The 24,863-nt window shown below is 39.0% G+C and overlaps 1 protein-coding gene across 16 annotated transcripts in view; it reads left to right on the top strand.

Annotated features, from left to right (window-relative positions):
* Positions 1-24,863, top strand: part of MAST4 (microtubule associated serine/threonine kinase family member 4) — a 556,979-nt gene that overhangs the window by 266,955 nt on the left and 265,161 nt on the right. The window lies entirely within an intron of this gene.

The following is a 24,863-nucleotide window of genomic DNA, read 5'->3' as shown; positions in this document are numbered from 1 at the left end:
AGGTACTTAAAAGTAGACTTCAGATGTCGTAGCCCTTTGACACTATTAAGTGCCTTGGGTGTTCCTTCCTTCCTGAGTCCCAGACAACTCAGGAATCTTGTGATAAAGTCATGCGAATTCTGTTAACATGTGAGGGAGAAATGTAAAGTAGCTTGATTAAATCTGATGGTTTCATCATGTAAGATATAAATTTTGTTGATGAAGAGGGTAGCTCAGTAGAGCAGGCCCCTTTTGAACCCCACCTACAAATGTTAACTAATGAAATCCTGAAGTCTCATGTGAAATGAGCGCATCCACTGTTAGACACAGCACATGCCTCTTGCTCCATGATGATTTAAGGTTTCAACTCACCTTGTTTTGTCCCTCCTCTTTTCTTTTGTCCTGTATTCATTTCATTCTGTTTCTCAGAAATGCTGTACAATGTGTTATATAGTATGCTATCAATTAGCTAATTTTCTTCTATTGGTGAGAAGAGGCTTTATTGTTGTTCTGTTTTGAGTGAGACTCATGGCTTCTTTTTCAAACTTTCAGAGGAACTCATTAACCTGCTGTGAAGAATCTGTCTGGTGCCTTAATGTGCTGTGTGAATTGGTTCAGCCATAGTACCAAATAGGTTTAAAAGGTCAGATTCTTTCCTTTCCAAAATGCTAGAAATTTGAGAAGCGCCTAAAAATCTTTTATAATAACAAGCGATGGGAGAAGCCACTGTTTGCTGTGCCGGATGCATTACTAGGACAATAAATGGCAAATGGAAATGTGCATCTGTGTAGCCAGTGACCTTTTATTATAAGCACACTTGGCTTAGATCAGCACTGTATCATTTTCAACTCAATAACCTAAGTTGTAGTAAAGAATTCTTACAAATTATAGGTTTCCATGTTCTGAGGGTCAGTAACGGTTTATGGTAAACCAGGTGCCAAGCCTTTTGAGAACATGGATTTTATTGTGAGTCTGCATTGTTCATTCTGGGAAACAGTATGGTCAGATGGCAACATTTAGCTTCCTAATTGCAATGGGGTGTGGTGCAGAGAATATTCTGGACTGGGTTGTACCTTGAAGCTCTGTGACCTCGGGTAGTCACTTGAGCCTCATTGGTCTCTATTTTGTCATTGGCAAAAAGAGGAATATATAACACGTTCTCAACCAAATTATGGAATTGCTTTTTCTCTTCTGAGAATACTGTTGAGAACTAGATATTTTACCATTTAGTCTTAAGATTTTTGAATGACATTTCTCAAGATCCTAAAATCCCTCTACAAACGGCATCATTCTTTCATTACTTGGAAAGACTGGCAGTCTTCCACCAGGGTCTTCAGTGGAAATTAATTTTCAAAACAGAAATGACTTTAAAAACTGGGGGTGGGGGAGTATAGGAACCAACAATAAGGGGCTCCTTTTCTACTCAAGGCATTGGCTTTTATTTTTGTCTGAATTTTTGCTTTGCTTTAGAAAGGCTTTTGTGGTTTAGTGTAGGAAAACAAGCTTTGAAATCTGTTTTATTTGAATAATAGTAAAGGGTGAGGAGGAGATCAAAGATAAGCAGTGTACCTCTGATTGGCTAAGCTCGTCCACTGGGAATGTCTAAAGTGTCTTTCACTTTGAGAATATACTCACCTGTCTGTCCCCCAGTAGGAACGCTGTTAACACAGCAAATGAACAAAGAATGAAGCAAAACGGGCAGTTGGAATAATAGTTCAAAGACCACAGAGCTATTATTTGTGGAGCTGGTAAAGGCCTCTGTTAAATAAAAATCAATTTGGTACGGGAGCATCGGGGACACGATCTGGTAGACAGAAGAGAGCATGAGAGGGTACCGAGGATTAGTTTTCAAATCTCCTGGCATTTCAGCACAAAAGGATGATGAAGATTTATTCTTCACGAGCTGTCATTTTACCTTGGAAGCTTTGCTGATCCAGAATAAATAGGTTCATAAAGATGGTATTGAAATTTTGAGCATGTGAGAGCAAATAACGGCAGGCATAGCATCTAATAAATTTAAAAACCAGGAAGTGTTGTAACATTCTATCCTTCTTTAAAAAAACAAACCAAACCACCCTGATACACAGATAATTCATACCAAAACCTGCTTGTCAGTCTAAGATCCATGGTTTCAGTCTGCTGTAGGGCTTTAAAATCCTTTATACTAATTCTAAGCAATTTCTCTCCTTTTCTCTAATGAGAATGAGGTTTATAAAACTTGGGCTCCCCTGCTGGGAAAATCAGCCCAGAGCTATCTCAGAGCAGATGGTCTTCTTTTCTCACTACTATAAACCTTTTAGGATTGATCCTTTTTTTTTTTTTTTTTTTCATTTTTACCTATCTGAAAAGTAAATATCTGTGAGACCTTAGAAACCCACTGTTCAGACCCAGGAAGAAGCTGTCTGGACCAGTTCATAGTTGCATAGATGGTGTAAAATAAAAACAGCGGAAAAGCATGGAATTTTCAGTCTGTTTTATCAGAAGAAAATAGGATTTTCTTTTTAAGCACTAAGAGTATAGGCTTCAAATTATCTACATTTTTGAGTCTTATTATGCATGGAGTTTCTAGATGGTAATTAGCGCCTTCTTATTCCCAGGAATTTCAAGTGTTAAAGAATAATTTCTTATTTTTTGGAGGATTCAATGCTCATTACTATATTTAAGGACATAGAAAGATGGGGAAGGGATTGAAAAACTGGTTGCCATAATTATTTGGGCAATTATTTAGTTGCATAAAATGTTGCACTATGTAAACTTTTTTATAAAGATGTTTAGGGAATCACAAATTTCTAATAGAAATCTTTGAGACAGTTTATAGTTTTGTTTTGACATCAGCCATCTATAAGTTATCTTTGGTCCTTACTAAAATGAGCATGGATCTCATCTCTGAAACTTATTAGCTAAGACCTTGAGCCAATTACTTAATCACTTTGATAAAGCTTCAGTTTTCTCATCCACAAAATGGGGACTAAAATAATATGAATATCATCAGGTTGTTTTGAAGATTCAGTGACATAATGCATGCAAATTTTTGTCACATGGTTAAGCCACTTAATCAGTACCAAACTGAAAATTATGATTGCTCTTATCATAGTTATTAGGTAATCATTATTTAACTTTTCTGGAAATTTTCTCTCTTTTGTAAAATAAGAGGTTAGGATCAGTTAGTCTTTGAGATAGGATGTTTTCATTGTTAAAAGTCTGTAATTCTAATTATTTTTGCCTGCTATATTCTCAGCAGTGTGTAAGGCCTGGAGAATTATAACTTGTAGGATTTGATTCTTTCCTTCAAGAATGTAATTTGATTGGCAAAGGAATGAAGCAGACCCAGTAATAAATTGTATGGTGAACAGTATCAGTGTTGTGTTGATTTTAAGTGGAGTGAGATCTGGGAGGGTCAGTTGGAAAAGGCTTCCTGGAAATGGTGGGTTTTCATCAGCACCTTAAGGGAAGATTAGAACTTTCTAACAGCATGAGTGTGAGTGAGCACGTTACATAAGTACCTCTAGTGGTCATGGGTCGCACCAGACTGGAGGATGTGTGACAGGTCAAGATGATGGCTCTTGTCACTGTCCTTCATGGTGGGTCACACACTGCCTCTGAGATCCCACAGAACTCTTTTAAATTGTTTTACGAGTGCTGACGCCTAGGGAAGGGCTCTCCTCCTCAGTGCAATGAAGGAATAACACCACCTTCCTCGTTAGGGGTACTTTTTGAATGTGTGGTCTGGGGCAGACATTCTGGAGAGTAAACCAGGCTGCTTTGGGGAATGAACTGGCAGCACTTGCTAAATTCCAGAGTGTCCTTGATCCAGGGATCCCAATCCTAAAGAAGTTGCCTCTGTACAAGGACATGCACACAGGTACCTCTTGCATCATTGTTGCTGTGCTGCAAAGTGAGAAGCGCAGACAGAAGCAGTAGACAGCTGAAAGGATAATTGGGAGAATAGGGTGATGCTGTGGAGTATCAGCCATTACAAGTAGCAGCCCAAATGGTGGGACACACAGCCATGTGGATAGAGCCTAAAATACATTGCTGTCTGGAATAAGCTTACAATCAGTTCTGTTTTAATGTCAATTAAAAACGTGCACAATGTACACTTTACAATCATTTTACAGGAGCACGTAATGAGGGCAGGATGTACTTGAGATGGTGGAACCATTGCTTGAAGGCAGGAGGCAAGGGCATGGGTTTGAATAGTAGCACATTGGAACATGATCATGCTCTGGAGGGTGTAGCATTCACTCACCCTCTTTTCTACATTCTCTTGCACCTCCCCAGGAGAAAACAGACACAAATTATGACACAAGGGATGGGATCGCCTGTGAGACAAGTACTGCTCCCAGGACTAATGGGATTGCCAACACCTAAGCAGCGCCGGCCTGTGCCAGTGTGGTTCCATGTGCTTCACACACAGTTTCCCTTCATGCTCACAGTAACCTCAGAATGTCCAGTGCCATTGTTATGGAACTGGGGCCTTCTGAGAAACCGAGGCAGTGTGAAGACCCTGTCTTCAAACCCTGATTCTTCTAATCAAGTCAAAAAGACTTCAGACATGTTGCTCAGAGTTTCAGACATGTTGCTTAGGAATGAGTTTATTAAAGAGATAGGAAAAGGGGCAGGAGACACTCTCAAGGGAAAGAGAGGGTCCTCTCAGAGAGAAGAGGGTCAATGTGCCTCTCCACTCCAGTTTTATTGAGGATCCCAGAGAAGTTTCCAAATAGTTCCATTCAGGTTCACCTTTTGATTGTTGACTGACAGCAAGATGACATCAGATTTTCAAGTCCCCACTGCCATGCAACTCTAGGTCACCTTGGCCCATGCTGACTGGTTCTCATTGTACTTTTTTTTTTTTTTTAGGTGGGGGGTTACTGGAGATTGAACTCAGGGGCACTTGGCCTCTGAGCCACATCCCTATTTAGAAACAGGGTCTCACTGAGTTGCATACTGCCTCACTTTTGCTGAGGCTGGCTTTGAACTTGAGATCCTCCTGCCTCAGCCTCCTGAGCCACTGGGATTATAGGCATGCACCACTGGTCCCAGCTTTAATTGGATTCTTAACCATACATTCTTACAGAATTTATGGTTAGGTGGAACTATCCTTATTACCCATATTTTCAGGATCTGATCACAAAAGTCTCCTTGGTTCTTTCTGTTGACTTTATCTTGGCCCTGCATTTCTCCTGCAGTTCACAGGTAGTTTGCTGAGGAATGTAACATAGCTTGTCCACTTAGGTCAGGCAGGGCTGCAGATAAATTGCTTCTTGGAAAAGAAACCATGTGGGAGTCTAGCACAGTGGGCCCCTTTTATAGAATTATTCTCTTAACCTCATGTTCCCACCATTCACATCACTGGGTCCCCTAACACCATCGCTGCCATTTTGCAGGTGAGGAAACTGAAGCACAGTAACGTTGAATATCTTCACAAGATCACACAGCAAGTCAAAGGGAGTGAGGATTCAAACCTAGTTTGTCCCTATTCTCAATCTCACACCGGGCAGTGATGGACATTGCTAACATGGTGGCGAGAGATGCTAACACTTTCCACAGATGGTACCATTGACACAGGCCTAGCAGTTGCAGCTACTTCCCTTTTATGGAGTCAGACCAGTTTTCTTTCCCAGAGAGGATTTATGTGCATAAAACTGGTTACTGCAGTGTAATAGAGTTTCAAAGTTTACGGCCTGCTGAATTTCCAGAAACGGAACAATTCCATAATAACAGCACCCAGATCAAGAAACAGGTACTTCTGAAAAACAAAGAAGTTAAAAAACTTCTGTTAGTTTTTACCGGACACTAAATGATGGTTCTGGGAGATCAACACCATGAAACACATAAGATTTTAAAAGTGAAACAGTAGAAATGTAAAACATCCTGAAATTGCTGTGGGTAGCAGGCATTTTTAAAAAACTGATTTTCATTGAACTCTTATCTCGGTTGTTTTTGTTATCACTGGCAGATGGGTAGAGACAGCTAATGAAAGAAAGTCTCGTGGTGAATATTAAGACATCTTCCTCATAAACAAGGTTAAAACAGTTGCAAGTTTCCGTTAGACATAAACCAACAAACAGATCGACAAATACCTACCATGATTTGAATATTAACAAAAATGTTACAGATAAGTGATATTTTCATCTTTCCTCATTCTTTAACTCTGGGGGACCCCTGACTTTAGCGTTCAATTTCAACTCCTATGGGCCATGTTTGCCATTTTATACGACCAAGCTGTAACAGTGAGTATCACACCAAAAGCAGAGTGTTTTCGAACATCCCAAGTGATCGGTTCTCTCTCTTTATGTCCAAAAGAATGCTGTGTTGCATTTTGAATGCTACTTACACTGTCTTCTACCTGCCTAGCAAACTTTGTACACAGTGATTCACTGCTTTTGGGCAGGACAGAGCTGTGAAGTTTAGAAACTTCCACAAGGTCCCTGAAGCCCTGATCAATAGGTAGCCATCATGCCTGTTCTGTGCCACTTTCATCTCAGAGGGATAGGAGGTGTCCCAGGCATGTCTTGTATGGAACTGTGTAGGACTTCTCAGAGTTCAAAAGAAAGGCAATCATTGTTATTTTTACTTTTTTGCCTCAAGTAGTGGTGATGCTCTTTTTACTTCAAGTGCCAGAGAAATCCTTTGGCTTAAATACCATTCTCCAGCCACTTGACTCCAAGCTGCTTACACAGTACTGCAGAACTCTCTGAAAGTGTTTATGGCCCTCAGAGGTCTATGCCTTTCTATCCCAGTCTACAGAGATTTTTGTCTCTGATGGCTTTAACAGAAATATCAGACCCTTAAGTCAATAGCAAAATGGACAAAGGGCACAAATAGACGATTCAAAACAAATACAAATAAATGGTTTTTATTCATAGGAAAATGGTTCTCAACAGGCCTCATAAAGGAAGTGCAAATTAAAAATTGTACTGACATGTTTCTTTACCTGTCAGATCAACGGAATTCTGAAAGTTTGATAACACTTTCTGGGGAAATTGGTTTTTTACTAAAATTGCTGGTAAGAATGTAAATACAACCTCTGGAGAGGGAAAATTGGCAGTATCAATCAAAAGAATATATATATATATATATATATATATTTATATATATGGACATTCCAAACCACCAGTCTGTTTTTGGATAGTATGACCATCATGCTATTCCAGCATACATGTGAAATGAATTGAGTCCTGGAAAAAGTTATTTATCATAGCATAAATTTTAATAGCAAAAATATTAGAAGTAGCCCAATTTTCTTTTAATATCATTTAGAATTTAACTAGGTAAACAAATTTTACTTCACCCACACGATGGAATAGCAGGCAGCTATATAAAAGAATGACTCTATTTCATTTGGAAGGGTCTCCTCATCAAAGGGAAAAATTAAGACTACATAATGGACTTAATATACTTCCTTTTCTGTAATAGGGGAATCAGAATGTACATTCATATTGGCTTAGATAGTCAAATATTGCACATTTACCATATATTCTGGAAAAGTATGTACAAAACTAAAAATAACAGTTCTCCCTGGTATAGGAACTGAATGGATGGAAAACAGGGGTAGAAGGGACTTTTTTAAAACCCAAAATTCCTTTTCATACTGTATGAGTTTTGAGCCATGTTAATATATTACCCAATTTAAAATTTTTCAAAATAAATTTTATTCTGCATAGTTAAGGTATATAGTACTGTTATGATTTATATATTTGTATCTGTACCATAAATTTATTACTATAAAGAAACAAATGAATATATCCATCATCCTACATTAAAAAATTAACAATAAGAAATTTATAACTCTTTGGAGCTTTTTCCTTTTTATTCTGAGCCATTTCCTAAACCTCCACAGCATTCTAGCCATTTCTGTCTTCTACTGGATTCTACTGAAATGCCTAGCTTCCCTTTAACAGTGGACCGTTTGACCATGTTCACCATCAATGCAAAAAAGGCAGGATATTCTAGGAAAACAAGGAGAAGTAAAAGACTGTCCAGCTTACCCCATTTCTTTCAGCCTAGCATCTCTCAGACCCATCCAAGAGATTTTTTTTTTTTTTTTTCCTGGTACTGGGGATTGAACCCAGAGGGCTTAACCACTGAGCCACATGCCCAGATTTTTTTATATTTTATTTAAAGACAGGGTCTCACTGAGTTACTTAGGGCCTCACTAAGTTGTTGAGGCTGGCTTTGAACTCAAGATCCTCCTGCCTCAGCCTCCTGAGCCACTGAGATTATAGGAATGCACCACTGTGCCTGGCTCCCACCAAGTGATTTTGAAGAAAGTGACTTCCACTTATTTTCCATGATACTATCTATATAGCATGATATAAGCACAGTATTGAAGCACTCAAAAATGTTAGGATAAAAAAACTTTGAAATTCAATTCTAGTAATATATACTGAGCATTTGTTTTCAGGCCAGACCCTATGCCAAGGAATTTAGTAATTAGACTTGAAGGGGAGTCTAGCCAGCTATCTAGCTGTCTTTTGAAGAATCACTTTCTAATCTCCAGAAAAACCCCAAAACTCTTTTGAGGGGTTAGGGGTATAACTCAGTGGTAGAGTACTTGCCCAGTATGCACAGGTTCCTGGGTTTGAGGCCCCCACTGCACACCAAACCAAACCAAAGAAACTGTATTGAAGCATAAAGTATATACAGAAAAGTGCAGATATTTTGACTTTATCCCACAGATCTTAAACACTTTCTTTCACCAGTAGTTTTTGTACTCTAGAGAAGTACAAATATCAGTGAGCTTTCACAGTGTAGACAGCACCCAGATCAAACGAAAACGGCACTACCTGCAGCCCAGAAGACCTTTTTGTACTATCCTTGTGGCAATCTGAAGAATGCTTCAAATTTCCGTTGATTTTCTTTTCAGTCTTGTATTTTCTTAATGTTTCTTGTGGGTGATGATAATGAAGTTATATAGAAAGAACAAGTTCAACGTTCTACAGCACAGCAAGCTGGCCATCACAGCTGACAAGGCTATATTTTATATTTCATAGAGCAAAAAGGAGTCCAAAGGCTGCCAACACAAAGAAATGATGTTTAAGGGTACTCATTAGCCAGGGTTGATCATTACCCATCCTATGCATGTGTTTGATGATCATAGTGTACTCCTTAAAAATACATACAATTTAAAAAAATATTCCCCATTCTAACTGATTATCTAGTAAAATGCCGGTTGCTTCTGTTTTCTTTTGTTTTTAAGGAAACTCTGGGATGAGGTTTCAAAATACAGGTAAAATAATGAACAAGTGCAAAGACTACAGTCACTATGGTTTCTTGTATTTCAGTTACTGAAATTTCAATTTTAAGTCTAATTAAAAGTTGTGACCAAAAACATTAGGGACAATTCCTCAGTTTGGCCTGTTTCTCTTTCCGACTTGGGAATGTGGTTCTCTTTCTCTTTTTCCTCAGATGGTTTCCCTTCCTTGTACCACCCAGGCCCGGTCCTGCTTGGCTTTGAAGAACAGATGAAACTGGACAAGTTCAGTCTACAAATGACTGTAGACTGTCCATTTCTTTTAGCTTTCACAGGTCTGGTGTACATTAATAAATTCTTAAAAACCAACTTCTCTTGTCCCCAGGAGAATTTTTCCCCCAGAACTTAAAACACACACACATACACACACACAAACAAAAACTAGTGAATTATGTTTGTTGATTTTTCTCAAAGTCATCATGGTTGTGATTGCCAAAGACTTTTATAAAAGAAAGTTTGCCCAGATGGAATTAGCACTTTATTTGGAGAAAGAGTACAGGAAATATTTTTAATTTGGAGGTGAAACGATCACAGGATAGGTCAAGTGTATGTTACCTAATTTGGTTTCTAGACTTATGAAGAACTACCAAAAGCTTCCCTTTGCCTTCAAGGACTTCCGCATCTTTGGGTCCCTGTGTTCATCCATCACCCCTGGTCAAAAAGAAAAGCAAATCAAAGCATGGCCAGCAACTCTAAAACAAATAGCCTAGACATTTCACCAGACAAGTCCAGTCAAGTCTTGTCTTGCTTCTGTGGATTCTGATGGGGCTTTGAAAGGAGTTTGTTTCCTAGCAATGTTTGAGGAGCAACCAAAACATTTCTGATACACATACTGGCCCAAGCTCAGAGGTCATTAGTGCTTCTTTTTGTAACTGGTTTCAATGTCTCGATAACTCCATTACCAGTTTTAACTTGTTTTCAAGCCTCTGTGTGTGTGTGTGTGTGTGTGTGTGTGTGTGTGTGTGTGTTGGGCAATCCTTTCCCATTAGCTCATGTACATTTTTCTATTTACTTCCTAGAAAAGATTTGACTATAATGTGCCTTCTACTTTGGGTTCACAGAGTCTCTTGAATATGTGAGTTGATGATTTTAACCAAGTTTTGGACATCTTCTATTCCAATACATCTTCTACTCCATTTTCTCTTCTTTCTTCCCCGGATACGTATTTATGTTCAGCAGTTTGGTACTGTCCCACAGCTCTTAAACACTGATGTTTTTGTTTTGTTTTTCATTTTCTTTTTCCTGGGTGATTCATGGTAGATAATTTCTATTGTTTCGAAGTTAAACTTTGCTGACCCTTTCCTTTGCTTTGCTCAGCCAGACGCTAAGCTCATTGAATTCTGCTATATTTTTTCAGTCTAAATTTTTTCCTTATTTGTTCAATTCTTATTGTTATACCTCTTCACCCAAATTGTTTGTGTCTTCATTCCTGTTGCCCAGCACTTGCCACTGTGTCCTTTGGCATAGTTGAGTTTTTGGTCTTTAATGACACCAGTATCTTGGCTACCTCTTTATCTGTTTGTATTGCCTGTTTCTTTGATTGACCCTGAGTCCTAAGAAGTTCCAGTCCCAGTCCCAGTCGCAGCTCAGGCAGAGAGCAGAATGACTCGGCATCTCTACCCAAGGACTACAATAAGGAAGAAGCTTACCTTTTTCTGGAACTAAATATTTCTGCCTTAGTTTATCCTTTTCTTTTATTCAAGTGTTACTTGCCTACTTGAAAAATTATAGATATAAGGAGCACACCTATTTCAGAGACTTCCTCTTCCACTCAGGTTGGACACTATCACACTATCACCCTAACAATCAAAGCAGGTCGTGTTAAGCTACAAAATCAGAGTTTTAAAAAAATGTCAACAATGCTAAGGGTGCACATAAATCCAAAAAGAATCATACAAAGTGATAAGCTCTTCAGAGTAGAAAAAGATCCATGCCCACTGTCAATCCTGGTGGAGCATCAAGAGGAGGAGGAACGTGCCACCAATGGAGCAAGAGGACCAGCCAAACTTACAACATGTTTCCTTTCTTCATTCTTATTGTTCTGAGCAATGGTCTCTGTGACATCCTCAGTGGAAGATGGAGAAACAGGCAATTTCCCAATAGAGAAAAGGAAACAAAGATGTCTTGGCCATTAATAAATAGGGCCCAGTTCTGTTGTTCTGTCACTGTTGTAAACACTGTGGTGATAGTATTAACTAGGTTCATCTTTCACGTGAACTGTAGGGCTATGATATGATGGACATGTATTTTTATGCCTTGTGTTTATTTCTTTAGAGATTCCATCATTGTAGTGCACAAGGAATTTGTTTCTGTAGTTCTTATGTTCAGTATTCTTTTGGATTTGTTATTGCAATCTTGTGAGGTGCACAAGGGGACACTTACTGAATGACAGCAAAGGCCACCTACCTCTTTCATTGTAGTGCAATTCAAAACTGAATTCAAAGTTACTCAGTATAATAAACTGGTATATTTTATGACAGTGATTTGGTTTCTGTTTTTCTCGGGGTGATCCTTGCATCGTACCAAAAGCAGGACTGAGCTTTACCTCCTTTCTCAAAGTATGTTCTGTCTGAGCAGTGTTTCACCTCAAAATGTTTTGTGGCCCCATTAATTTGGGGAACATTACAGATTCCACCTTTGCTCTTAACAGATACAATGCTGAGATTGTAATCATCTTGAGATCTCACAGTAAGTCAATTCTCTGAGCTACATAAAATTGTTTTTTTTTTTTTTTCCACATAAGGGAGTTTATTAAGCAAACATAGTGTCTCCCTGCAGGGTAGGAGAGAAAATGAGAGGAAAAGAGAAAGAGAAAGGGCGCGCTCTCGAGAGAGTGGAAAATGAGGAGGAGAAAGAAAGTGGGTCGGGGGAGAGAAAAGCAAGAGCAAAATTGGTTCTTCAGTTTACCTGAACACCCAACCTTTTGCCAAGGAACTTTGATTTCTTGTCAAGTAATACCTGTTAACAAAGTTCTAAGGCACTTTGGGGAATTGCTGAGGCAAATGAACCCTGTTGCTCTTTATTTTAGGGACTATGCAAAATTCATACTGGGCTGTCATTCTGAAAGCTGGAAAACACCTTTCCCACTGTGTTCTAATAAGGAACCAGGAAGCCTGCGGTGGAGGGAAGAAAGAGATTCAACCCAGAAGCCTATTTACATTATTGCTCAGGGTTTCCTGCTTCTAATAGTGTTCATGTGTCATGCTCTTTATTGTAGGAGTTTACCGTTCTTGGCTGCCTAACTTGCCCAAGGACTGTCCAGTTTGCCAGCCCAGGAAAATAAGCTGGGTCAGCTGTCATATCCCCCAAATGAAAAAAGACAGCGAGCCACCTAGATGGCAATTGGAAGAAAAGGTCAATCAGTATATTACTTTTCTCTCCATGAGTTCCTTGGCCGCTGGGCGAGTAGTGCTTTCTCACTAGCGGTGGTAATCTCTTCTGCTAAACTTTATTTTAACCTTGCAAATAGGTTAAAGGAAGGGCACTGTTAATAATGTCTTCTCTCATATACCTCTAAGCTTATTATTTGGGCTGAATCTTGCATCCTCTTCCCTCTAACTCAAGCCTTGCACAGTCCTGCTCAGATGGTATGTTCTACAAGAAGCTGGCTTTATTTATTGTGGGAATTTCTCCTAGAGCTCTGTCATGCTCTTGCGCAGACAGAATGCAAACATTTTTGTGATTTTTGACAGTAGCTGGGATCTGTGTGGAATAGGGGGTTTTCAAAACATTTCTCAGTCAATATGTTTACTCTACTTCGCCAGCCATGCAGTGATACGGTGCATCACCAATACTTGAAATAGACTGCAACAGGAGGTCAGAATGGAGCATAGATTTTCTAACACAGCATGTTAGATGAAATGATTTTGTGTACTTTGAAGTGGAAAATTCAATCAGAATTTTCCACACTTTTTAGTTAAAGCAACACTGTTATTTATTGATGAAAGGTGGACAGAGAAAAACAACAGAATGCAAACAGAGTGGGCAAGAAATTAGCATATTGTTCCTGGTCATAGCAAGAAATACTTTTTTCTCTTGTACTTTAATGAAAACTACTTGAGATAAAAAGGATCTGCTTAAAATACACAGCTACAGAATGCATGGAATATATGCCAGTGTGTTTAGCATGTATATGGATCAAAATGGAATCTGACTTCTTAAGAAGTTTGTTTTTCATTAAGAGATGGACTTCATGCTTGATAAATAGCAATTGCAATTGCTTAGGTAATCCATATTGGCTTAGTTTTAAAGTAGCAGAGCTCAATTGGAAAGCACCTGAGAGTATCAGGAATATAAGAATAGAAGAGAATTTCTAATCTTTCATTGAAGTAGGCTTAGAATATTTAAATTTATTACTCATTTTTTATCTGTCCTTTGGTGCAGTGAAGCTATATCGGCATAACTACTTATTATGTAGTTGAATAGTTTATACTTTCAAATTTGCAAAACCTTAGGGTTTCAATGTAAGATTTGTATATGCGTATTTAAGATAGAATAACAATCTAATGTTAGAGTGCTTGATATGTGCAGTTACTTTTCTAGTACTTTACATGTATTATTTTGCTTAATCCTCATAACAACACCATGAGCTCTGATAATCTTCTATTTCCAGCAAGGGAAGAAAGCCACAGAGGGGGCAGGTAAGTTGCCCAAAGCCATTTGACAAAATGAAGCTGGCACTCACAGGTGCCTAAGCCATTCTTCTGAGCCATCCTTCCTGGCCACCTCTCTGAGACTCTGCACCTCAGTGTATTCAGCCTGGTGGTCCCAAGGATGGATGGGTTAGCAGCTTAATTCCATTAGCATATAGGACTTGTATATTTAGATTATTTTAAAGAGATGTTTTCTCAGTAGTATATTTTATTCTTGCTACAGTTTTTATTTTCTCATTGATAAACAATTTAACTCGGTATAATTCAGTTTTCTTTTTCTTTTTTCAAAAGTAGTCTTACGGAACCATTTAAAAGCATGACTACAAATTCATCAACTTGTCTAAATAAGGTGGCTTTAAATGATAGTTTAGGCTGTCTGAAACTTTGGATTGTTCATTCAGAGTTCTCTTGTTCTAAAGTTGATTTCCCCTTTGTTTATACTATTTGGTCTTCTGTTTTTGTCATTCTAGTGTGTGCTTTTACTTTTATTTTATAGAAATTGAGCCTATAATCAACTATTAATTTCAGATTGGCATGGGAACCCAGTGGAATTCATTGTAAAAATACATCCCTTCTGTGTAATTAAGGGAATCATGTGAGTCCAATATGATTTTAGTATATTTTTTATTTTTTCAAAATTAAGAACCCAATTAGTATTATAGAAACCAAAGTGAAAACCACCCAAGCTCATTCCTCAACTGAAGATGGCCGCATTCACATGTGATAAGGGAAGGGGCTTCCTACTTGGAAATCACTTTATATTATGGTTAATAAAAGTAAGAACCCACCTCATGAAAATTTCCTTAGGTCTCAAATTTAAATGTCTATGCCAGTTGTAGTCTTTGTGATCCACAGAAATCACAAGGGATGGTTTTGACTTTGAAGGAAGGATTCTGTTTTTGCAATGAGAATAGTATTCAGACTCTGAGAAGAAGCAATTAAAACCCCAAAGCCTTTTATTGCTTTTGATGCTGGGGAAAAAAAAAAAAAAAAAAAGCAAAAACCTCCCTGCACTAAAATATTTTCTGCTAATTAACTGTCACAAATGTGATGCCATTAAGCTTAGAGTCTCTTTGGTTAACTTCAAAGTCATTAACACACAGTAAGCAGTCCTCCCAAATATATTTTGGAAAAAGGAAACAAATTGACAGATCTGTAATCATTGTTTCCAAGGCTTTTGTTTTTCATAGAACCTACGCTTAATTTAATGAACATTTTGTCATCAACTAATTTAAGGAACATTTAGTCATCAATATTTAGTGCTTTTCTTTGGGTAACATGCACCAGCCCTCAGGGCTCCAGGGTTGTCATGGTATGCATTTCAATACCAATTCTGTTTCCTGGTTCCCCCCTTTTTTTTGCAAGTCCAAAACTGACTTGTCAAGTTCAGTGCTAAGGACTTTTGGAGAGTATCAGTTAGGAATGTATTTAGCTGTAATTGACAGAAAACTTAACTAACGGCAGCTTAAATGAATTGGAATTTATTTTTCTTAAATAAAAATGTTTTTCTGGCAGAAGGTTGGTACATAATCACAGTGGGGGCTTCAAGGACCGAGGTGACTTTTGTCTTTGCTCTCCTTAAATGTGATGCCACTGACATTATGATTGATGTCACTTTTCCAAGACTCAAAAAGTGGTGGTGATCCTGCCTATAGCTGCAACACAGAGCATGGCTTATGTGAAATCCTGTATGAGAAAGTGCGTAGCACAGTGCCTAGAACTTGATAGAACAAAGTTAACTTTTATCACTGCAGGGGTATCCACAGTAGTGCCAGTTTTCCTAATGGTGATGGAAAGTATGATGTAGGAGATAAGGGGTCCAACTTTAGTCCATAGTCTTCAATCTTGAAGTCCCCAACTCCAGCATTCTTCCAGCTGATGTTACTTAAAGCAGCTTATTGGAGAAAAAATATTTAAAAACAATGTCAGGTGCTGTACCCATTAACAGATAGAATCTATTACTTACTAAATGAAATATATCCTCTACAAGCCAATTGTTTATTTCATTCTGTGACCCCTTTACAATAAATTTCAACACTATTAGAGGCTTAAGTTCACATTATTGATTATTTGAATATGTGTGTCATCAATCTTCCATTGCTCTCATCTATTTTATATGTACATTTTAAGTGTCTTCTTTTGCATTTAGATAGAGAGGAATGGCCAGAAGAAACTTGACTTGTGGATATTAGCTTCATATGGCACTTCAAGAGCTCCCTTGAGCTGATTTGCCAGTAAATTTCTACACTAAAATAGACTTTCAGAATAGTGACCGCTAGATAAACTACGAGGTGTCCTTAGTAAATAAAAATGATTAATCTCAGCAGAGTAAATTCACTATCCTGGGTCAAATAGTCTCATCCAATTCTGTTTCCTGGTTCTATAAAAAAGCCTTTTTCTTTTTGTATTAAGGTTGTCTGTAATTTTAATGGAACTTTTGAATTATTATCTGATTTTTAAAAATTGGTTCATAAAAGGGCATTGATTTTTAAAATTAGGGCCAGTTGAAATGTTGTTGATATGCAAGCTGCTCTTCTTTAATGGAGCTTAGAAAACACAGTCAAGAACACATCTTAATCTGTGTTAAGATATACCTTTTAAGAATGATCACAACTTGTAAATGATTAACTGTGCATTGGACAGTGATTTGGGTGTGGAAATGTAAGGGAACCAAAGGGTAAAAATGAAATTCCCTTAAGCAGGGTTCTTTCTAATTGTTCGTTTTTTATTCCCTGTCATTGATACTTCTTTCCCAGGGCATTTTCCCAGTAATGATAAGACTCTCAAATCAAATAAGGCTTCTGAACACTGAAGATGTTTGCTGCTCTTCTGTTGAAGAATCCTATAGATTTATAGTGATTCTAAAAGGTGTCTCATATCCACTATATTAACTAGCTTTTTAGAAGCTTATGAACATTGTAGCTTTTATTGATTCCAGGGAATTGGACCCAACAATAAGCAATAAAAGTCGATGGTAACTTTCTTCCCATATAGGGGTGTGCAGATCAATATTTTGAATTTACTGTAATTTGCTGGTAATGGATGGAAGAACTGAAAGAATTGCAGAGCCTTGTGGGGCACAGCTGTGCAGTGTTTGCCTTTTTATCTGAGCTCAGTGTAGGTCATAGGCCTTCCCCAGTAACAAGAAACATAGTTAAGTGGCAGGGTTGATGCACTAATTTATCCAGAGGCTTCTTATGTTGGTTCTAAGGAAAAAAAAGAAAAGAAAATCATAAAACTTGTTCACCATGGCCTCGCTTTTGCAGAGATTGCAAGGGACCTCTAAATTTGCATTGTCTTAAAGACAGCTATGCTCTAACTATCTAGCAATGGTGTGTGATCATCCTACTGATTTAATAGCAGGACATTCTACTGTGTCATTCTACTGAAACCCATTTGCTTTGAGACTTCAAGTTGTTTTACAGAACCTTGTCCAGGTTCCATCTTGAGATGTGGAGGAAGTGTGTGGGTCAGGCCCACAGGCTCACTAGTTTTTAGCCTGTCTTTGTCAGAACTCTTGCTTGTGTTCCAGTTGCCTCCACTAATGTGAGTAGTGCACTTAAACAGGAATAGCTAATATCCAGGGTGCTGTTATGTTTCAGAACTGTGTTAAAAGCACATATGCATTGTCATTATTCTTAACACCCTTTGAGATAATTTGTCTTAACCTCATTTTATAATTTAGGAAACTGAGTCTTAGGATAAAAAGGTTTCTCAAGGACACTTTTCCAGCATTGTCTGGGATTGGAAGATGGGCTCGTCTGTATGTTGATTTAAGGAAGTCTGTTAGCTTTAAGTTCAATTATTTTACTATGTGTTTCTATTTTAGTTTCTTTTTATTTTGTAAGGACTGGCTTCTCTAATATGATCAAAACTAGTTTCCTTAATTTCAAAAAAGACACAGAAACTTTCACTTGAAAGAGTCCTTTTGTTCTTTGAGAACAAAGTGACTACCCAAAATACATTACCATGGGCTGCCGGCTGTTGACCTTGAGGTACTAAATGCATTTCACTTAGTGTATACTGAACACTCAATAAACCAGCGCTGTTGGTCACATTTGTATTAGTTATTACTCAGGAAAGCCCCTTTAACATCGACTTCAGACAGAATTCCTTTGTGGTGCTGTCTTGGAAAATGGTGCATATACAAGTATCTGATTCCTAAACTTGATTTTTTGACATTAAGGGTATAACCTTTGGGAAGCATTAAAAGCCATAGTAATTGACTGGAAAGGAAGCTTGTTTCATGTGCTCATTTACTTGGGGTTAGCTGATTATTTGGCTTGTTACGCTTTTTCTACTTGACAAAAATGTGTGTTAAAAGCAACGTATTTGCAGGACTTTGCTTCAAATAAAATCAGAGTCTATAAAAACAATTTAAGTGTGAAATTTGCTTAGAAGGAACTGCCAAGATTTGTGTTGTATTCCTCCTTTCCATGAGTAATTGGCAGTGTGCTACCAACTCTGCAGTTTGATAGCCTACACGCAGGGGTCCCTAGTACAAATATACCAAATCATTACTTGGTGGTGGAAAATAATTAAAATACTCTGAATGCAGACAGATGTAGACTCAAAGACAAGCTAAGTCTTGTACCAGCTCTGTGACCTTGTGTGAGTTACTTAAGCTGTCTGTGCCTCATTCTCTCATCTGTGAAATGGGACTAATAGTGAAGATGAAACAACATGATTGATGCCATCATGTAGTGGATGTTAGACTCTGTTACTTAATGGATGATGGCAGGTAAGCTCAGTAAGAAAAACAATTTGGATCACTTGTATACAATTTTAACGTATGCAGTGTTTTAAAGTTTCCCCCGATTGATGATTAACTTCATGCAGGCAAGACATGGGAAGCTGGGCTGTGCTCTTATCTTACTTTGTATCTCATGCTCCTGACCCTCAGGGACCCTCTGGTTTAGCATAGACAGTTTTTCCATCCCCTCAACCACATTTAGATTCCCATCATTTAACCTCTGACAGACTTTCAGCGCTTTTGGTATCTGAAAGCCCCTTTCCTTACCTCTGTGGCACCTGCCTTTGGCTCTTCTGTGGTGGTTCCAAACTTCCTACAAATGCAGCTCTCTTCTCCCTCCTGTGGATCCTGTTATGCACTTCCCTCTTTAGCCTGCCTCCCCTTCTGCCTCTCCACTGCCTCATCTTTGGCCCTGCCCCTCAACCATGCTTCACAGATAACTGAATAAGCCTCTCGAGTCTTGCCCTGTTCGACACCCTAATGCCAGACTAATCTTTTGCAGCATGTGGATTTGACCATCTGATTCTCCTGTTTAAATGTTTGGAGCTCCTGTTCCTATAGGATGAAGACACACTGTTCCCCCAGACCATCCACCATCTGACCCTGTCGTTGCCTCCATGTTCCTTTCCTGTGGGTATCTTTCTGCTATGTCCTGACCACACTGAGTTTCCCCTACCTGACTTCATCCTTTTCCTCTTCTGCAATGGTCCTTTCCTCTCCATTACTCAGACTGGCCAACTCCCAGACATTACCAGAGAAAGAGTAGGCACAAGTATTGTGTCATTCAGGAACTTTTGAATCCCCAGGAACAGAAAACACCAGTTAAACTGGTTTAAACAACAAAGAGACTTGATTGGCTCATGAACCCTTGAAGTTCAGATATCTGCTAGGCAAGGATGATCTGTTCTTTCAAATGTATCATCCAAAACCCCACTTCTCCCTGTCCTCCTTCTCTCCCACGTTATTACCTGTCCTTGAGGCTGCCGTTAGCTTCCTGGGGTTAATGCTGAGCAAACATCGTTTTGCCAAGATTAGGTTCCATGCCATCTTTGAGCCAATTATACTGACCAAGAAAATGAGCTTTGTCATTAGCTTAACTTAATCTGTGCTTAGCCTAGAGGTTGAGAATAGTGTCAGTTGCACCAGCATTTCTAATCATGAATAACAGGGAATATCTTAGAGCAAGGAACAGCCCTGACCCTCCTCAAAGACAACTGATCCCCCCGCACCTTTGTATTAGTGCATACTTTGAAAAGACCTCAATTCCAGGCCTTTTCACACTGCATTTTACAGTGAGTAAAGCCCTTTATCCCCAGTGCCTAGCACAGCACCTGCCACATCGACCTTTACTAAAAGGTGTGTGATTGAATAAAGGAAACCCATTTTGCTTGCTTTAATCCCCAAATGTGCCCTTGCCTTCACCCTTGAAAGAAGACTTTTGCCTTCTGTGTTACTGAAACTACAGAATTCCAAGTGAATTGCTTCCGTTTTACTTTGCCCTTCTTTAAAAAAGGCAAAGGTACCTGTTTCGACCTCATCTTTCTTCCTCTTTAGGGGAAAAGCTGTCCTCATTTTGTTGTTGTTATTATCAGTGCCGACGCTCCCTGTTCATGTAATTCCTTCTCTCTGTCCCTCACCTTACCACAGTGTCCCACTTGGTATGGTTTGGAGGCTGTTTGTGTGTGTTGCCCAAAGGGTTATGCTGGAAGCTTGGTCTCCATTGTGGCAGTGTGGAGAGGTGGTGGAACCTTTAAGAGAAAGGACCTAGTGGGAGGTAATTAGGGGACATTACTCTCAGAAGGGATTAAGGTAGTTCTTGCAAGACTCCAGTTCCTGTGAGACTGCCCAACTTGAACCTCCAAGTGTGAACTAAATAAACCTCTTTTATTTATTAGTTACTCAGCCTCAGGTCTCTGTTATAGCAATGGAAAATGAACTAACACCCCATCCTCTGGTTTTCTTAAAGTACAGCAGGTAAATCGGGAACTGAATGATGTAAGCGCAAATTTTGATCCCATCACCTAATGGCTTTGTGCCTCTGATGGATTGTTACTCTCCTGTGGGCTTTCCCTGGGAAGGTTGAGCATCCTATCCAGGCAGCTAGGTTATTTCCTTGTGAATCTCATTGACTCTTTTGACACTAAGTTCTTAAAAGACCAAAATAGAGGTATATGTTGTGACTCCGAAACTTTGTCTGCGTGAAGGGCTTATGAGACCATTGTCAAAGTCTTGAGGACAATAGCTGTTTATTTAAGTTCATGGCTGAACAAACCCACATGGAAAGAAGAATGATATTTCCGATTTTCAAGAAAATGGGTATGTAGCTTTAATCAAGTAAAATTTATATAAAAGCTCAGTAGACATTTTGTGTGAACCTTTCATGGTTTATTCTGTTTAGCTTTATTAGCACAAATGAATATATTAGATTCCCTAAGGAAAATCGATACAAAAGCTAGAATGACATAATCTTGCAAAAAGGGGTAGATCTAGGATTCTTCGCTCAACTCACGTTCCACCCTGGAATTTTGCTGGCGTGTTACGGGTCGAATGGTTTGAATGTTCAAGCATTTCTATAGAGAGCTCCCTATAGATTTTCCAGCTTTACTTTACTGGAAACTCATGTGCTTTGTGGGCTGTGTACAGGATTTTTCAAGAGTTATTGAAAGCCTTCTGTGCTGATTCAGAACCACGCTTGCATATAAGATCTGCTTCATTGGTATGGACTTTTCTGTACTTTGCTTCTGCCTTCAAAAGTGATTCTCAGAAATGTTGGCCAGGAAAATATGGTCCCAGGCATTTCTTTTGGGACCTCCCCAGTGCTCGAGCCTCCACCCCCAGCTGATTTTATAGTGCTGGGAAGGGAGGGCTCTTTGCAGATAACGACAGTACTTCTCACATGCAAAGGAACTAAGAACTTCAAACTTCACTACCATAATGGCAGCTACAAAATTAATATTCTCTTTAAAAAAAAAAACCCAAAGGTTTATGCAAATTAATAGTCCTTAGAGAGATTTAATATTACTAACCTCTAATAAGCAACTTATGCAAACAGCTCTCTCTCTAGATCTCTAGGGGTGGTGCTCAGGCAATGACATTTTTAAAAGCTCCCTGGGTAACATTAATATGTAGACAGGTTTCGGAATCACTCCATCAGCCGAATTAGCCCGTGTTCAGAACCACCGTTTAAGCTGGATGATCTCATTCCTTGTTATTTTCTGTCCCCTATTGTCGTTCACACGTTTGGGTTGTAGTACATAATCTTACACCTGGTGATAGCTCTTCTGTTTCATATCGTGTGTGTGTGTTTCCCCCAACTAGCTTTGAGAGACATTTATATTGATTTCTTTCCCTTTACGTGTCCCTAACAGTACCTGGTACACCACTTTGCATACCTCAGCTCTTTGAGCACTCTTCCTAAAATGATAGTTCGTCAGTACAGGGTGCCTCTGCTGACCCCTGGCGAGAGGTTGAAGCTGCCCGTGACAGGGGAAAGATGATAATGGGGAAGCACAGGAAATTCAAATCTACTGGTTTGTGAACAGTGGCCAGGAAGTAGTGTGTGCTGGACATTGCCATTTTATTTATTTTCAGGGTTTTTGTGGGAGGAGGTAGGGAAGCAAGTTGCCCAACTTCCAAATCCCCTTCCCTCTTTTGGAGGGGCTCCAAGAACTTGGGTCTTGGTCATCTTGGTCCTGCTTCCCATTGTGCTAGGAGGAGAGCCAGGGTTCTGTTCTTGTGTCCCCGTGGCAACTGGGGCAGGGGCTATACTCACAGGGACCTGCAAGGAACCACAGGTAATGATGTGGGGACAGTCAGAGTGCTTCCTGGAGGGGAAGTGTACCCCTGCAGAGGTGTCCTAACTGGGCGGTTTTCTGGCTAGTCATCTTCAACTCTGGGTTTAATTCCCTGGTTCTTGACCAGTTTCTGACAGTCTGTCCTGCCATCATGCTGCCTTTGAGAGTGTTGGCATCTGCCCCCATGACAGATTTTATGCTCCTCAGCCTCTTTCAGTTCCCTTGTTTTGAAGGACTCCAGCTGTGGCTAGTGCAGTGCACCCTTTGGCCATGTGGAGCACATCCTACCACTGCTCCAGGGGTGTGATGCGGAGGCCCGTGGGCGTGGCCAGCTCTTCTTTTTCTATCTCTTCTCTCCTTCTCATTGCTTTCCATGCCATCTTAGATGATGATGACTCCAAAATCTCTCTCCAGCCCTGGTCTCTTTCCTCCACCCAGATTTGTGAGTCCAGTTGCCTCTTTGGAAGTTTCTACTTCACATTCTTGTATAGACAGATTTCTTGAAGGTCGCATGTCCAAATGATATTTTCTTCCCTCAGATTCCATTTACTTAGGCCACAATTTTTTGACTCTCCACCATGCTTTTTTCTTCCATGCTCCATATCCATTTTTTTTTTTTTTTTTCTAAGTTCTGTGAAAGCATATCTCAAATCTGGCTGCTTCTCAACATCTTCACTGCTGGTCTGAGCCACAATCTTGTCTCACCTACTACTTCTCTAGCCTCCTAAAAATTGCTATTAAATATTACCTTAAAATAAGCTTAGCATATTTAGATATTTATCTCTTCTATCTTCCACCAGTTCTAACCTTTTTTCTCCCTCTTTTCCTCCTCCTCCTCTTTTTTTTTTTTCTCTCATTTTCAGTATACTTTTTAAAAAGTTTTGAAGCTAGACACAGTGGCACAAGCCTGTAATCCCAGTGAATTGGGAGGCTGAGGTAGGAGAATTGCAAGTTCAAGGCCAGCCTCAGCAACTCAGCAAGGCTCTAAACAACTTAGGGAGACCCTGTCTCAAAAAAAGAAAAAAAAAAAAAAAAAAAAAAATAGGAGTAATTTTAGGTTCAGATAAAAACCGCAGGATATTTCAGAGAATTCCTAAACTCCCTTCCTCTAGCTTCCCTTAATTTAACATGTTACATAACCTTACATTTGTCAAAACTAACATGTCAAAACATGACTAACAATTCACTGTAGACTTTTCTTACCAGGTTTCCCTTCAGTGTTCTTTTTCTGATCCAGAATCCAATCCAAGATCCTACATTGCAGTCACTTATCATATCTCCTTAGGTCTGTGGCTGTTTTCTCATTTTTGCTTTGTTTTTCATAGCCATGACAGTTTTAGGGGTACTGGTTGGATATTCTGTAGATGTCCCTCCATTGGGGTTTACCTGATGCTTTTTCTTGGTTAGAATGGAGTTACCAGGTTTTAGGGAGAATAGTGCAGAATGAAGTGTCTTTTCATCATATATCAGGGGGTACCTGGTGTTAGCTTGACTTACCTGTGGTGATGCTAATGTAATCACCTGGTCCAGGTATTGTCTGCAGCATCTCTGTGGTGATGTTGCTATTGTTCACTTTCCATACTCCGTTCTATGGAGGTTAAGTCACCAAGTTCCTGTTCAGTCCCAAAGGAAATAAAATTAAGCCCCATCATTTGAAGGGGGGACTTATCTACATACACTATTTGAACTCCTGTAAATCTTTATCTTTTAAAGTATACTTTTACTAATGCCTTAAAAAATAGTTCAGAGATTCTTTAAACACCTGTGGCATTTATGTATAAAATAGTATACATATTGCTTTATTTGTGTGTATATAGCTATTAAATACTTATTAAATATTTTTTAAATAGCCACTGTGAAAAAATGACTTGGAAATATAAAACTTTATGGTTTTCTTTGCCATTTTCATGACTGAAACAAACTATTTCTCAGGAATGGCTGAGGAAGGAAGCAGAATCATTTGGTCCCTCTTGTCATCTTGGACCCTCTGTGAATTCTCTTCCTGGATTTCAGGAAACCTTTGGTACACTCATTTTGTTTTGTTTTTTGAGATGGGATCTCTCTTGTTGCCCAGAAGGCCTTGAACTCCTGGGGTCAAGCAATCCTTCTGCCTCATCTCCCATGTGCTAGGTCACATGTATATGCCTACATGCCCATTCATCCTGTCAAGGAAAATTCTAGAAAACCCCAGAATTCTCAGACAACATTAATTTTACTTCACCTTTATTTTCAATGTAAATATTTTTAACACTTTTAGAAAGAAGGCAAAGGATATACTATTCAGTGAATAATAATTAACAGTAACTCTAAAAAGCATTAAAAGTCATTGAGTAAATGATATCAGTGAAATTAAAAAATGTTAACCTTAAATGTTAAGAGTGTATTTACTCTAGTGATACCTAATAATTAGCACATTATTTAGTTGAGAT

The sequence above is a fragment of the Sciurus vulgaris genome, assembly GCF_902686455.1.
Source record: "Sciurus vulgaris genome assembly, chromosome: 6".
In the NCBI taxonomy this organism is placed as follows: Eukaryota; Metazoa; Chordata; class Mammalia; order Rodentia; family Sciuridae; genus Sciurus; species Sciurus vulgaris.
The sequence above is the reverse complement of the archived record's forward strand: the minus strand, read 5'-3'. Positions and strand labels throughout refer to the sequence as shown.